We start from the raw sequence: 8,305 nt of genomic DNA, 5'->3' as shown, positions 1-8,305 counted from the left end.
GTCGGCCGTATGGTATGGGCGACTTTTTGGACCTCTGGGACCTAGAAGTATCGCTACGAGAAAACTCGCTGGAGTGACGGCCTTCAGGAACACCGGGTGAGCCAATGAAAGGGCACAGCTTGATGAACGCGATGTTCGATGGAAAGATTCTCAGAGTAAGTGGCAACGGTGAGAATCCGAGTGCGAAATCAACCCCAATCACCCTCGTTTCGCTGGTTGGTGCTCCTTCACCGGTTCTTTGCCGGAAAATCCAAGGCGGAGAGGCTATTGGGACAGCGAAAGTGCAGCGCAATGCGGGGCAGACATCGATAATCAATCTGGTCAATGAGCAGAAAGCGAGACGAGAGTACAGTGTGGGAACGCAACAAGAGATGTTCGCAAGCCAACCTCGGCCCAATAAATTCACAGGACAGCAACCGTAGACGATGAGACGAAAGGTGTGTCTGGACAAGCTACGATCGATTGGAGACAGCGTAAAGTCATCGATGCAAAGCGATGGTATTCTTGTCGCGGGTCAGAAAACGGTCAACATCCTATGAAGCTACCCTATACTCGTTGCCCCAACCAGCCGGATTCGTGACAACTTGACAAACCCAAAGCGACATTGATAACACGAGTTTACCAAATACGGCCTGCGGAACAAACGTACGAAAATCATGGAAGCAGTGGAGGTAGTAAACAGTGATGTTGAGTATGTTTTATGTTGTGCTCGAGTTTATCATCCAGCGTGCGAAAATCTTCAAAACCCTGCAATCGTGGCGCTGACCATGGCGCGTCGTGGTAAAAGTGAAGGATCAAGTCCATCACATCGTACAGTAATGGTATGTATTCACATGCAAAGCTCGTTGAGGCATGTATGAGTATGTATTAATTAATAATACTCCGCACAGTACGGAGTACTTGCATCTAGGTATTCATTGTTGTATGGCTTGACTGCTTCTTCGAGGAACCGGCATGGCGTCATCGAACCAACCTCGTCAAAGAATCACGCTTGTACATGCGCTTTGCAAGATTGATCAATACGTGCCAAGGGATGGGCACGCCATGCTATCTGCCCCTGGAAGGTCGCAGGCCGCCCAATGCCCGTCTAAAACCGTCGACAGGCCACGCAGGGCTGCTTCACTCGAGGGGCTCGCGATTCGGACCCAAGTCCAAGAGGAGAAAGCTCGCCGACGCCTAGCTTCGCAGGTGGACCAGCTGCCACCCGCAGTTTCGGTATTACTGACAGGCTGACATTTCCGTCAGCCGCAATACCGGAGCCAACGAAACCGCGCATGACGGTGAAGAGAAAATTCGAAGCTGCGGTCCCGACCGACGACCCCCCTGCTCCCCTAGCAGCTTTCTCCATGACAATAGCTGACTCGCGGCTGGCTGGCCTGTGCAGCATTACACACGGATAGTGCCTCGCACCCTCGAACCTAGTGTACGCATGTCCGTACTTACATGCAGGTGTGCATGTACTTGGCATTCGTTTGCTAACATTCGTAGGCATGTCGATGTGGCACGGATGAGTTGGGGGAGGAACGGCAATATCAAGAATGAAAAGGACATTGGTCCATGCCGACCATCGCTGTCTGCATCGCAGATTCCCCCCCCCCCTCTTCCCGCGGCTGTCGGTGTCAACAGGTCCCATGCCGTCGCTCAGTCACAATGACAAACAGAGTCAAGAGCCAGGTTGAATGCGACATCGATCGTTCCTCAGACGAGAATCAGGTTAGGAACCATGCTCAAAAAGTCCTGGATGTATGTTGGTCGGCCTGCTTGCCCCTACCTTGTCCCTGCCCTGCCCCCTTTCCCTTCCCTGGTAGGCCCGAAAGGTGAGCGTCGTGTGCAACAATGTGGCGTGGCGTGGCGAAAAATACGAGAGAGAGCGAGAACTCACTCCAATGGGCCAGCGGAGATCATGGATGCTCATCAGTAACCTACCTGGCCACCCTGACTTCCATATTCCGCCCGCCCCATGTCCCTTTCGCCGCGCTTATCCCTTGGCACCCGCGATCTTGCAAGTTTGGAGAAGGTGGCCATGATTTTTTCCCTGCTCCCGACATTTCAAGCGACGATCCCCCCCTGGCGCACATGAACCACTCCGTACAAGTCCGGCGAGTAGGGAGCATGGTTGTCACAAACGCCGTTGGACCCTGGCAAGCCTACGACTTGCCGTCACATTCAGGTGGATCTCGATAGTCTGTGTGTGCATGTAGCCGTCGCTTCGCCTTGGACGAAACTGTGCTCCGGACGCCGAGGATCCGATTGTATCCTCTACATTGTTCTAGAAGCTGCTTCCCTCGCCATTCTGATAAGATGCTGAATGTGAGAAATCACGCTGTTGAATGGTAAGCTTACCTGTGCCGTATCCTTTCATGGTAAGAGTAGCAGCCCGAAGTAGCCAGAGACCTTGCTTCGTCGTACACCAAGGGTTACACCAAACGGAAACTTGCCTCGATGTGTCTACCATGTGAGTGTACTCATCGTAGCGGGCTTGTGATTACTGAGCGAGGCGCGGTGGAGATTGGTGCCAGGAAAGCCGGGCCGCCAGCTCCATATCCGCACGCAACAACCAGGAGGCAACGAAGATCTCCGCCGGGATGCCGTTGAGCCTGCTTGGGTTGCATAGGTGCTTCAACGTAGAGGTCCGATGCGAAAACGACACGAAGCAATTAGTTGTTGGTTGGATATCTGTCGCGATCGCATGGATACGACCGTCCATCGCTCATGTATTGTACGTTATCGTTGCATGATCAGCCTTAGAGTAAAGTATAACAGTAGCGACACCAGGGATGCACTGTGACATGCCTGTCGTGTGGCATAACGTTCATCGGCCATGACTGTGTCAATTTTATGGTGATGCCTGCCTAAGATGGAGAAGCTGTCTTGATCGTTGGATCCACGAGGAGGAACTTGGACGCATGACGGCAAGAGTAAATGGCTGGCCATTTCTTGGTAGGCTCGCTATTATCAGCATGGTGCCCCTTCCATGCTGACGGAGTGGCCGCACGGCGGATTCCTCGGCAAACCCGTCTGACACCTTCAAGGACGAGCTAAATTTCGAATCCGTACTTTGATTAAAATGATGAACTCGGCAGATGGACGGTGGATATGCCGCTGGAAGATGCCAGATGCGAGCATTGGTGATCGATGCTGAGCACTTCGCATGCAGCGAAGAGTCGCGTTACAATCGTCCTCATGGGATTTCGAAGCTCTGGCAGCATCCTTGAGCCCTATAATGTGGCCTGGTGATATAAGAGGCGTGATATAGAAGTTGTGGTAATTTGCCTCGCCTGTCCTTGCTTGTGCTACCCGGTGATGCCGATGACAAGCTCAGATCGGACTGCTGGTGTTTGGTCGACGTCGGAACCTGAACATACGCTTGAGCAGGAAGGCAATCTAGCTTCAAGTTGAATCGACAATTGAGGACTCGGTAGCAGCAAGATGCTAGCTTAAAGTCATGTCATATCACCCAAAGGCGCGGTGGCAAAGGCTGATGGACACAGCAAACATAGGATCAACGCCAGCAAGTGTGCGTCGATGAACACGTAGGGACGAAATTTTTTCCAGGCAAAGCGAACATGCCAATATTGCTGTTCGAGGCCACGGTTATCCTCTGCACCAGAGCTGACATGTCAAAGCTTGCCGGCGAACTCGACCAAGAACCGTCAACGACCATGGTTGGCTTGAGTGTTGGATTGTCGAAGCCGCTGCCGCCGCCTCGTGCACCGAGGTTTGGTGAGCCGAAAGCACGTGCTACATGTCGCCGCCCATCAAGGTAGATGAAAGGCATGGGCACGCTTAATCTGTGAGAATGTACAGAGCAAGTACAGTTGTAGGATCGATTCTAGAAAAACGGCCGACCCTAGAGGCTTTGGCGTGTGGACAATCAGCTGGCTGTCAGACTGGAACCGGCATTAACCCCGAAGCACCAAAGCGCCACCTCGCAGGCAGGTTGGACGAACAGGCAGGAAGACCTGGACTCGCCGTACCTGGGTTATTCCTTATACTAAGCCCTTGAGGTGACCATGTACAACTACACCCAGAAGCTGCGGATTGCCTGTGCGGTCAACTCTCGATGTCGAATAGGCTCTCTGCACCGGCGCCACAAGATGAGCTATCGTTGCGAAGCAGCATCTGTCACGATCTTGCCATGTAGGGAGGTGGAGAGATGACGACTATCAGGCCCGGGCCAGGATGTCCGATTGCACAGCCAATGTCAGAGAAAAGGAGAGCTGGAGGGCATTTGATGGTTGTTGCTGGAGCGCCTGCAAATGTTTCCATGGGTTGGGGTTAGCTGAGCCAAACGCCACGCAAGGACCGGGGTTGCGCCACAGGCATGGAAAGAACAGGCTGCCAGACGCGGACCAGTCATGAACCAGACCTTTCTCGCACTCTGAGCTGGGACAACGGCGAAGCGCGGTAATGGAGATTGACAACCTGACTGAGTGGCCGACTGGACGGTCGACAACCATTTGCGCGTCATAACCTCGGCGAGCGACAGCCAATGGCAGACCGATTCTGAAGCGTACAAACCATGTCACAATGACGCCTGTACCTTGACACTATGACACTCCACTGCTGTGCGTTGCACTCTACTTCATCACGAAGACGACGAATTCAACGACTGATTGACACAGCTCGACGGCTCTCTCCCCGGCCATGGCTTGGCCACGTCATGGACACGACTGGCCAGTCTCTGCCCCCAGTGATAGCCAGCCAAGGCAGAAAAAAGGGTAGGGGCAGGGAGTCGGGGATGACGACGGCCCAGTACCAGCATGTTGCGCCGAGGTGCAATGCGCGACAGTTGAAGGCAACAAGGCCAGTTCGGCCATGTCGTGGCGTCTCCTTACTCTCCGTCCTGGCATCTCAGAAGCAACGTCTCACAGGCGTCGGCGAGACCATGCCAACGTTGTGGCCAGCGGTCACACGCTGAACTTGACTTGCCTTCATTTAGGCAAACCGAGGCAAAATATATCCCAGAAATGCAACAACGGATGGGCCAATAATGGCCAGCACTGGCGTCGGAGAACGAGCCCGTGTCCGGCGTATCGCGCGGGGCCAAAGCGGCCGGCGGACACCAAAATAATGGCATATCAACTCCGTCGGGGCGACCGTCTTGCCAGCCCAGGCCAAGGCCGGTGGGCATGCGTCGTTGGTCCTCTGGAGGGCCGTATTGTCTGCCATCGCTCTATTAGTATGGGGGCTACCAGCTGCCTTATGCCAACGCGGCTGGCTGCTAGGACGAGATGGCATAGTATTTTACTCCGCAGAGCATGCTTGAATGTGCAGAGCTACGTTGCTTCCTGTATCCTGGGAGATGGCGTCCCTGTGTTGTTCGGCGATGGCGGGTCGATGAGCTGCTTTGCCGATGGCGTTATCCCTTTTGCCCCCCACAACGCGTCGGCCATGGATTTTGTGCAAGTACAGTATTCCGTACGGAGTACTTGTGTTACTTGAGTACGGAGTACTCTGTGCCTGCATGGATTATACTATACATATACAGTACAAGGATGTATTACATGGATATATTCGTGCGATGCAGTCGGCCAGTGATCATTGGCGACATCCTGAGCTGGATTTATCCAGTCAGAAGCCCAGACGCAGATGAGACTCCTCGTTGATGACAATCCGCGGCAGAGTAAGAGATGGCACGCAGGCCAGCTGTGGGCCCACAACGAATCCAACCAAGGATCGCCCCCAGCGCTAGGTTGGCATCCGACTTTCATTGGCCTGGACTCGCAGCTTTGTGCATTCACAGTGGCAGGTCACTTGCATGCCGTGCTGGCTGATGCTGTAATTACAGGAACAGCATGTATTGCGGAAGGACCTTTCCTGCCACAACCAGCATTCCAGTCACATACAGTACACGCACCCAGGTGTGCGCCGTGGTCCAAGCCCGTGGAACGAAAAGTCAATTTTGGCACAGACACCAACACCCGCCCGCAAGAGGTACGTGGGATTGGACCTAGCGGGGGGAGTGAGCAGAAAGCGAGTGGCAAAGTCATCCTTGGATTGAGTTCTTAATCAAACGAGGGTCCGCAGTTGCATGTTTGTACGGTACGAGCGATCCTGTATTACGCCACCGATCAGACCCTTCCTTCATCCTCATCCCCAAGCACCAGCAGCGAGCCTGCACAGCAGGTTGGTAGGCAAGGATACATACTGTGGAACATTTGGTGATAGTCTCTACGAGTAGTAGGATGAGATGTGTGGACTTTTCCATCACGACGACGATTTGCCGCTGGATTGAAGAGGCGAGTTTGCCCCCCCTTTACCGCCTTCTAGAAGTCGAAAGCACTCCCATGGTTTCCCACCTGGGTCCGCGTAGCATGTACTTGCAGCGCAGCAGATGTACTGGCAGCGCAGCAGATGTGCCTGTACTCCCTGCGGTACCATGTACATGCCAATGTACTAATGCGACCGTGCCGTTAAGCGCCAGGAGACGGCAATTATTACAAGTAGGTTGGCGTTCGAAATACGGCTTCCCCAAACACTCTTGGTGTTCCTCCCCCGCCCTCGAGGTGCTTGTTTGCTTTTTGAAGCCTGACCATCACCACATCCGCCACCGCCAACAAAGATGGCCACGAACCTTGTCCCAACTCCCGCAAAATTCTGACGACCAGGACGCGAGTGGGCACTGACACTGTCGCTCGGCGAGGAGGGGCGACGTGATTATACTTGTTGATGTACTGCACTGCAGGTGTGCAAGTATACCGTATGACGGTATGAGCAAGTGCCTGTTATGAGCAAGAATGCGTCTGGTAGTTGTCGTCACGCTGGAGCCACACGCGGGTCAGCTTGCCTGTTCCCGTCCCCCCAGGTGGCACCGGTGGACGAGGAGTCCTTCCAACCACCCTGATCTTCGATTCTTCTCGATTCTGCGACCCAGTAATAATAATATCATCTACCAGTCCACCCCATCATCCGGAACCCCATCCGTCCCCATTGAACCACTTACTCGCAAGTAATTGCATGTACTTAATTGCATGTACTTGCACTTATTACAAGTGCAGTACTTGTACGGAGTACACGTGCATATCAGGAGCACACTTATGCAGTATTACTCACTTGTACTAACGTATACTAATACGGCACTGCACAGCACGGAGTACTCCGTACCCTAAAATTCATGCAAGTACAGGTACACCAGTATTACTGTTTGTTATAGGTGGTCGACATGCACTGCACTTGCACTGCACGGAGTAGCAAGTACACCATACTGTCCAACTCGGTTGCACTCCGCACATGTTCAATTAAGTTACAAAGTAGTATCAATGCATCTGCGTGCGGCTTGTGTACAGAGTACGAGATCGCCAATCGGTGGCCGCGCTGGGTGTCTTTCCGCATCGCACCACCACACCTGCCACTGCTGGCGACTTGGGGCCGCAGCATGCACCGCTTCGCCCGGCGCTCGGTCTGCCGTTGTGCTGTGCTTAGACCTGGCAACTCGCCACAGCGTTTTGCTAGCGCTGTGCTAAAGACGTATGCGTACTTGGACGAGTGCAGATGCGCGTGTGCGAGCAACCCCCCAGGTGTCATGAGGGGCACCTGAGGGCGCCCCGGAGTGGTCGAGGCAAACGTTGCCCGCCCTCTCATCTGATCGTCCTGGCCGGCACCATGCCCCGGGCCCCTGTCCGCGGCCGTTGCTTGGCTTGCTCTCTCGCGGTGATCACTCCTCCTATCGTGGAGCTCCTGTTGTCGTACTCCGTACGGAGCACACCTGCTTGGACGCCTCCTTGACTCCGCCAGCTTTGCGATGGGTGGGGATGCCGCCCCCAGTCTCCATCCCTTTGGGCCCACTTGCCGATGTTTCTGTAGACTTTTTCATGCCGCCATGATCCATGCTTGAATACAACGTGCCTGGCATTATTAGTGGTATTCCGGGGGCATACTCGTGCACCTGCTTGTAATATGCTCCGACTCCGTACAGCAGGTAACCATGTGCAGAAAATACCGGGGGACCAGGATATTCAAGCTAGCCCCTACCGCGTGCACCGTATCACCACCCATGGGCCTCTCTGAGCCAACCGTCCGTCGTGCTTGTCATCGCCATGCTCCTTCCGATCCCGTGTACGGAGTACTTCATGACCCGCTCACCCACCTTCCTCCAGTGCCTCGATGCTGGCCACGGCTTGAGCCATCTCGTTCCCGCTTCTTCCCCATTTCACATCCCCATATATCGCGATATCCCCGTATCCTTACATCCCCATACTTGCCCCCAACCTTCCCCCCATTACCCGCCCCGGCACATTCAAACGTTTCCTTCTCCTCAGATCTCGGGCCATGTCGTTTCCTGGCATGTGCCATTAGCTGGCCA

The sequence above is a fragment of the Drechmeria coniospora genome, chromosome 02 (genome assembly GCF_001625195.1).
Source record: "Drechmeria coniospora strain ARSEF 6962 chromosome 02, whole genome shotgun sequence".
NCBI lineage: Eukaryota > Fungi > Ascomycota > Sordariomycetes > Hypocreales > Ophiocordycipitaceae > Drechmeria > Drechmeria coniospora.
The sequence above is the reverse complement of the archived record's forward strand: the minus strand, read 5'-3'. Positions refer to the sequence as shown.